Source organism: Corvus kubaryi, unplaced genomic scaffold, assembly GCF_017639235.1.
Source record: "Corvus kubaryi isolate FWS band 111438036 unplaced genomic scaffold, C.kubaryi_AGA036_p1.0 137, whole genome shotgun sequence".
Lineage (NCBI taxonomy): Eukaryota > Metazoa > Chordata > Aves > Passeriformes > Corvidae > Corvus > Corvus kubaryi.
In genome coordinates, this window is record NW_024580671.1 from 16,947,529 (window position 1) to 16,955,518 (window position 7,990).

A 7,990-nucleotide genomic window follows, 5' to 3' on the forward strand; every position below is an offset into this window, starting at 1 on the left:
TTTCTCCCTCCTTGTTTCTCTATTTTTGTAATGTTTTGCTATACTCAGCTGTCAATGCCTGTGGATGGCAATATAGTACAAAACATATCAATTAATGTGTGCAACTACTCATGAGTAATAATACTCTACCTGTAATGTTAAAACACTGGGAAAGTACATTTTTCTTCTGCTGGGATGTGCTGTATTTGCTGGGCAACATGGAGAGACACTAGGATTCTTTCTGGAGTTACTGGAGTAACTATTCTGTTACTTCTTAGGGAAAGTATCTTCTAATGGCAGTTTGTAAGAAACTAGCTCAGAATTTGTCTCATTATGGCTAAATTAATAGAGAGAAAGCAGTGTTTTGGTTTAAATTTTTGGTTCCTCCTTAGAGGAAAATACTTACTTGTCAAGAGAGGCCTTAAAGTATTCTCCTATTCTCAGCTCCTACTTGGCCAGTAAGTGGCCACCTTCAGCTTTTTCACAGGCAAAGAGCATTTGGGCTGAGCAAAGTCTTCAGGGTAATTCATGTAAGCACCTGAAGCAATTGAATCCCACACTGAGTTTTCTCCTGTGTATGAATGAGAGGTGTAATGTTGGCATTTGTGATCCATAAATATTTAATAGTAGTGTTTAATATTTCCAGACATGACAAAGCTGAAGTACAATATACTAAAGTGACCTGCTTTTTTAGTGTGTGTAGTGGTTGAGAGAGGAAATTCCCATGCTTACTACTCGGAGAAGGGTAGAACAAACTGACAACCACATGCAGGAAAAAGAAGAGTTGGCATACGGTGCCAGTAATGCCTGGAAAACACAAAACACTGCTGACAGTAGGATGTTCCTGTGAAGCCATTTGGTGCCAGCTCATTACAGTGCTTTGGCAAGGTTATTTGGCATAAAATAGATCTTATTTAGAATTAGGGATTCTGCTGCCTTGCTCTTGGCATGGAATGAACTTGTAAATTAAGCTGTCTTGTAATATAATGACATTGCCTAGTATTATGAATCATTTTAGAATTAGAAACATTGATCTGAATAAGAAATAAAGGCTTGCTAAGAAGTGGAGAAACATGTACAGCTGACACTGAGGGCTGGTAGGCATAGGCCTGTGGAGGATGCATTGCATGCTGCCCCACCACTGCAGAGTGTGTTGCTTCTGAGCCTGTGGTTAGCACCTGGCTCCTCATTTGCAAAGGTTTTCAGGTACTCCAGGGGTTGCTTTAGCAATTATCTTTTCCTCAGATTCAATTTCTTTAAAAACTTTTCTTCTTCACTGGATGTCTCAGGTGGGTTAATATTAAAATTTTATATTTGCCAGGGGCTTACTTTTCAATTAGCAAAAGTTTGAAAAGTCTGGGTTAGGGTGGAAGAAAGTTTTAAATACAGGGAGAAGGTGGCTGGGCATGTGATGCCTCTCTAAATGTTTGATGAGGCAGAGGACTGTGTTCTTGTTTCCCATACTCTGTACGGGGCAAAATCCCCACGGGGATGTTTGTACATTTTTGGAGCAACTCTCTAAGTATAAGTTTGGCTCATTTCCTAAAGCAAATTCAATATTTAAAAACCACCCCCAACAAAAAACATGAAAAAGAAGCCTAAAACAGTGTTTGGGGTTCCTGTCCTTTTTATAAGAAATGGATACATTCTCAGTCTGATCAGCTAATTTCCCTCAACATCCCTCAAACTCACAAAACTACAAGTGGAGAGAACTTTCTTGGTATTTCCTGGCAAATATTTCTCTCTCAGATCAAAGACACCACCCAGTCCTCTGAAGAGAGCTAAGTTAGGGAGCACTGCAGCTACTTTCCTCCAGCCTGAGCATATGGGAATGCAACATGTTTTTCTGCATGTGTTGTGCTTTAGCATTCATGGGTATCTTTATGAAGGCAAGTTTCGAGTCACATGCTGCGTCACACTACAGGGAAGAAGAATATCAATTACACAGCATGCTCAATCATGAGAGGAAATGGATTTGACTAACTGAATATGCAAATGACAATTCAAAATAAAATTATGAGCTCTTCCTGATGTGTAAATGCCACTGGTGAAAAACATTTTAATGTATTAGTGCTGGACTTGAGGAGAGTGTGGTTTATGAAGGGAAAAGAGAAAAATGTAATTTAATTTCTTCTTGCATTGTATTATTCTTGTTGGTATTTTTCTAGTTTGGAAAAGCATAGCTGATGTGAAGCTTTAAAACATATTTTGACATTTAAAATGCAGCTTCCTGTGCTTGCATTCATGCATGGTTTCCTGAGATGAAGGGTGGTAAGTAAATACTCACTGCTAATTTTCCTGTGAACACCATGAGACTGTACAGGATGGGATTTTGTTGTACACAAGGACAAGCTGCTTCTGGAATCTTATACCCTCTTGCCCTACTAAATCAACAGCTGTTTGGCAAGGAGACGGGAATTTTCTTATTTACCCACAACTTAGTATTTACAGCTCATCCCCCATGGTGTGGGTGGTCATGATGCCTCGGAATGGCTACCTGAAAACAGAGGCTAGACAAGATTAAGAGAATAAAAGCAGGTATTTATTGAAGTGCCTTCAATAAAGGTACACTGTGGGTACAGAACTCCAGGGCTACACCCAAAATGGACACTGGGTCATGAGTTTTCCACACTTTTATAAGTTTGGTCCATTTGCATATCACAGTTAATTCTCCAATTACAATTTCAGGTAATGATGTCATTACCCCAGTGGCTTAGTTCACATATTTCAGGGCCTGGGACAACAAGGTGTCCTTGAGTCCAGGCCCAGAGAGGACTTGTTATGTCTAACCAGAATGGGAGAACAGTAGCTAACAGGCTATGGAGTTTTAGAGTTACAGAATAAAGCAGTACAGCATCTGAAAAATATAAAAGCTAAATCCTAAGGCATCAGTCACAGTTCACTTCCTGAGGCTGCTCAGTGAGACCAGCACCTCCCACCTGCTGTTGCAGAAGTCTCTGGTGCAGCATCTTTTCCAGTCCTGATTGCAGAAGTGTTTCACTTCACACAGTGTGGTGAGCTGGCTCACAGGAAGATGATGTGCTGTACTCAGGAGCATAACACTCTCCTGAGTGGGGAAACCTAATCCCAAGTATCTTAAAATACTGTTTAATTTAGCTGGAGCGCTGGCAATCAAGGCCAGTTTCCAATGTGCTCAGTGAGTACTGGAACCTGTCATTGAGTTAAATAGGAAAGTCTCTTTCCCCTCTTACCAGCTCTTGTATGGAGCTCGTGTTTGGGGGTCTCATTTAATCATACCCACGAGCTTAACTTTATAAGGCAATTGTGTCCAGCTGACTCTGGAACCCAAGTGCCCACCAAAAGCCACTCTATCTATTCAGAGTTCATCAACCTTGTCCTGCCTTGCTGGTGGCCTCAGGGACCTGCTTGCACACCTTGCTTTCTTGAAATCCTGGGTGTGGGCAGCACTGCACCTTCACACCATGCGCTGATAGTAGGTGGAGGCTCTGGGGCAGGTCCTCTCTTCTTCTGGAGGGGGGGAAATGGCCTGCAGTGTTTCTCCACAGAGCAGCTCTTCTCTAGCCCTGCACATGCTTCAAGGTGCAGCCTTGCTGTGCATTGCATGTGAGGCTGTACACAGCTCAGGTGCAGGAACAGGATGTTGCTCTACACCAAGGAAACCCAAACAGAGGGCTGAAAGCAGAGTTGAATTTGTTTAGGTGGCAGAGTAACATTTGGTGGAAAAGTGCAATCTGGGTCCTACTATGTATCCCACTAAATTGGGACATTTTAGGTTATGTTTCCTTTTGACTTGTCAATAAGCAAACCAGTGTTTCGTAGACTGTAGGCAGAAGCACCAACGTGGGTGTCCAGAGCTTTACAGACACAGGAGGCTCCCATGAGAGCACCGGGATGCTTCACTCAGCTGCCTGCAAGCTCAGTGGTTACTCTGCTGGTGCCATTCTCATTACAGTATTGTCTGAGTGGGGTTTGGGGTAAATCTGTGATAGCTTGAACAGGAGCTGTATCTAAGCCATGCACTCAGACCGGGGATTTCTGCTGTGGGAAATACTACCACATAAATAAATGAAAAGTGAAAGATGGATGAGCTGGAACGAGCTGTGAACTGACAGCTTTGTGACTGGTTTTGACTTATTTTCTTTTTGTGGTCTAAAGCCGAGTGCCTCATAAATTCTGAAGACATCAAAACTCTAATCAACCCAACTAGAACCATCCTAGGTTTGCTGGAAATACAAAGAGCAGTGACTAACTAGAAGACAAGAGACAGTGAGAAGGGAATGAGTTCTCTCCTCAAAGTGCTGGTTTTGGGTATTTACTTCAGTTTTGACACCAGGATCAAACCAGAATGCAGACAAATTCTGGGTATTTGGGATCACATGGTGACTGTCCTACAATCTAATATGGACCTAGAGATGAAAATATTTTACTGATGGATCTTAAAGGTCCTGGGATGCCCAAATAGATACCTGCTAGTGCACCTCAGCCATGAGGTGACACATCGTAAGACACATTTGGCAACTGCTGAGCAGTGTGCTGGTCTTGGGGGCTGTTTCCCACTTTGCTCACTGGGTAGACAGGAGGGCAGCAGGCTTTCTGGGGGGAAGGAGGATGTAAAATGAGAGCAGCTGCATTGGATCTGGTCAGAGCCCCATCCAGTCCAGCACCATGGTTCTCAGAGCTGCCAAAATGGGATGAGCTTTAAGAATGGTTCAGATGGTCCTGATCTTAGGTTACTAGCTTTGTGTCTAAGAGCCCAGGGTGCAGCCTTCTCCCATGAATCTGCCCCAGATCCCTCAAATCAATACAAGCATCTGGATCATCCTTTGGCAGGACTCATAATTTTACTCTCTATTAGGGTTATTTAGTGAACAGCTGGCTAAAAAAATTGGAAAATGAACTACGGTAACAATACTCCAGCTGCAACTTGATATCCAGCATCATGCAATGACTAACAAAACTTCTCTCCAGGGTGTGCACAAGTGAGAGCTGTTTACTTTTCTTTGGCAACAGTTCATTGTGCAATTTTGAGTAGCAACTTCCCAGCTGCCAACAATTTCTTTTGTTTCCTCAAAAGAGCCACTGGGCACCTGATGCACAGCAATGAATTGCAGAAAAGTACTAGTTTTTCAGATGCTGGGGTTCTGGTTTTACCCCCTTCGTAGGAATTGTCTCTAAATAACATAATTTTGTAATATCCAATAGACGTTTTGGAGCAGATGTTCAGGAGTCCCACACTTACTAAGCTTAAGTCTGGCATAACCCAGCAGGACAAACTGCTTGCCCCAAAGTGAAGATGCCTGAACACTCTCTACATCTACTACAAGTCTCCAACAGCTAATCTTGATGTTTATGTACACATTTTTGTGCATCAAGAGCAGGCTCATTCAAAAAGTTTCTTCCTCTTGTCTGTAGGTGGTACCAGTCTGTTCTGGCTTGTTCAGACAAGGACAAGTTGTGGCCCATTGTGCCCTTCTGTATTTGTAGCTGAGGTATGCTGCAGGTCCATCATCTGAATCCTTCCTAGTACTAGTCTTTCTTTTATACACCTTTATCTCTTTTTACACACCTATGCCAAACACACAGGAATTACAAAATACTTGACTTCCTGCCCTAAACCAAGCAGTCTTGTGGTACGTCTGGATGCAAGACCAGCAGGATGCGGTTCCTTTATAGGGCTCTCTTTCCAGCCCTGTGTTCTGTCCTTCTCCAGCTCATGTACCTCGTCAGTGTATTCCAGCACTGTACTGTCTCCATTCATCAGATCTCTTACCACATGCTTGATCTTGAGACAATTTAGTTCAATGAGCAGTTTTTGATATTAGAAACTTGGTTCAAATTCAGGCTGGAAGGTACCATGTTTCCTCATCCACAGAAGCATCTGGAGACTCACCTGAGAGTAAAAATGAAATAGAGGCAGAGACCAAGCTTAAGAGGTTTGAGCTACCTTTCCCATCAGCCATGGCAGAAGATGGAATCTTCTGCATCCTCAGTGCTGCAGCAGATGTTTCATGCACAAACACCACTGTGGGAATGTGCCTGATGGCAGGTAACATCTACTACTGCCTTGTACTATAATAAAATAATAAAAGCCCCACTGCTCAGCCAGATGTAGCTGTGCAGCCTTACCTGCTTTCAGGCACTGTATTCAGCATATAATCATCATAATTTTTAGATGCCATCTTTAGAGTGTTAAATGGTGCCAGGACACAAGCCCAGAATGGAAACTTGCCTGTCTATCCTGTCAGTTTGTTAGGATGGGCCACAGCATACTTCTAGTGTGAGTCCATACACAGGTTGCCTCCACAAGAAACAAAACAGATCAGTCTGAAGCCTTTCTCCAGTTCTAGGTCTGTGATTCCCATTCTTCTGGCCACAGCACTGAACATGACCCATCTGATACTACTTTTTTTCTTGGCTTTTTTTTTTCTTCATTCTTTTCTTCCTTTTCTTCAGCTCCTTCCTTCCTTCCTAAGAAAAGGAGTAACCTTTGTCTAAGGATAAAAATCTTTATACTCTTTTTGCAAGGCAGAGGAAATCTTTAGGGCTTTCAGCTATAAAAACCCAATTTGTCAGTTTTTTTCCCCCCTCCCCATCTCTCTTAATGGATCTCTTATGCATTTATAATGCAGTCAGTACCACAGTATCTAGGGACCTTATAAAGAATTTATAGAGCAAACATTTTTTTTGCAAACATTTTCTACTTCTCTTCTGGCTATTCCCAATCTCTAAACCAGGCTGTTCTCTTTGATTTGCATAGGAAGGCAAGTTGTCTGTTTTATACTCTTAACACAGACTGTCTTACAGCATCCTGGCTTTGCGTTTGGGATGATAAAACCAGGTTCACTGGGATTTACCTTAGCAGTTATTAACTACAGAACTGTCTCTAATAAGCAGAGCTGGCTGTTTGCCCATCAGCATCAGCACTGGCAGTTCCTTAGCTCCATGCAGAGTGGTATCTGAGGTAAGAGCCCAGAATATTTCACAACACCTTGAAGTGACTATATAATCACTATGTAGAGAAAATAATTCAGTGCTGGTGAGGAGTGAAATTTTAAATTTCTGTGTCACTAGTATTAAGTAGCTGGATGCTGCAGGCACCTGTAGGGGATATCCTCCTCCTCAGTATCCCAAAGATTTCAACTGCTGCCTGCAACGTGACCAACCCCTCACAAACACCTAAGGTGTGTGCATATGATTGTGTGAGGAAGTCATACTCATTCAGTGCCTGAGTCTGTAAAGGTGAGCTCTGTAATAGTGAGGGCCTTTACTGATCCAGCTTTCTGGGCTCCAGCACAATCCAGCAGTAACAGTTTGATTTTGACTTCGCAGTGGTAGTGAGCAATGTGTTCCAGAGCCAACAGAGACCAGGTGAGGGCAGTGCTGGTGCAGCAGGTAACACTGATCAGTGCCTTGGTGCTTTTCTTGATCCAAATCAACAGGCTGAAATTTTTGCTACACTTGTTTTCCAATAATAATGTATCTGTGTAACAACACTGAAGGAGAAACATTCTTTCAACACTGACAGAGCTATTTGCTGACTTTTATTTCCTAGGTAACCAAAACAGTTGACCAAAACTCCCACACCCAGTGCCATGGATGGAGATGTGTATTGGGTTGTCCAAATCCATTCAAAGAGCCTTAGAATTAGCTGCAGGGCAGCACTGAGGGTGAGCTGTGCTGCTCTCTAGGGCTACCTCTGGATTTGTGACAACAGAAAGGATCTACTCAAGTAGGATCTACTAAGGAAGGATCTACTAAGATTACTAAGAAAAGAACACTGATTAGTAAATTGCATAATCAAGGAATTCAATCACGAAGTACAAGAGTTAAAATTAAACTCCTTCTGTTAAAAAAAAGCCCAACCAACCAACCAAGCAGTGCTGCTAAATCATCCTTGTACTCAGCCAGTCAATGTGCCAGAGGCACTGCCTGTGGTCAGTGCCCTTCTCGGCAGCTCGGGACACTGGATTACCGCTGAGATGCCCATCACCCCGAATCACAGTAACCACTCTGCTTCTCCATTGCCCAC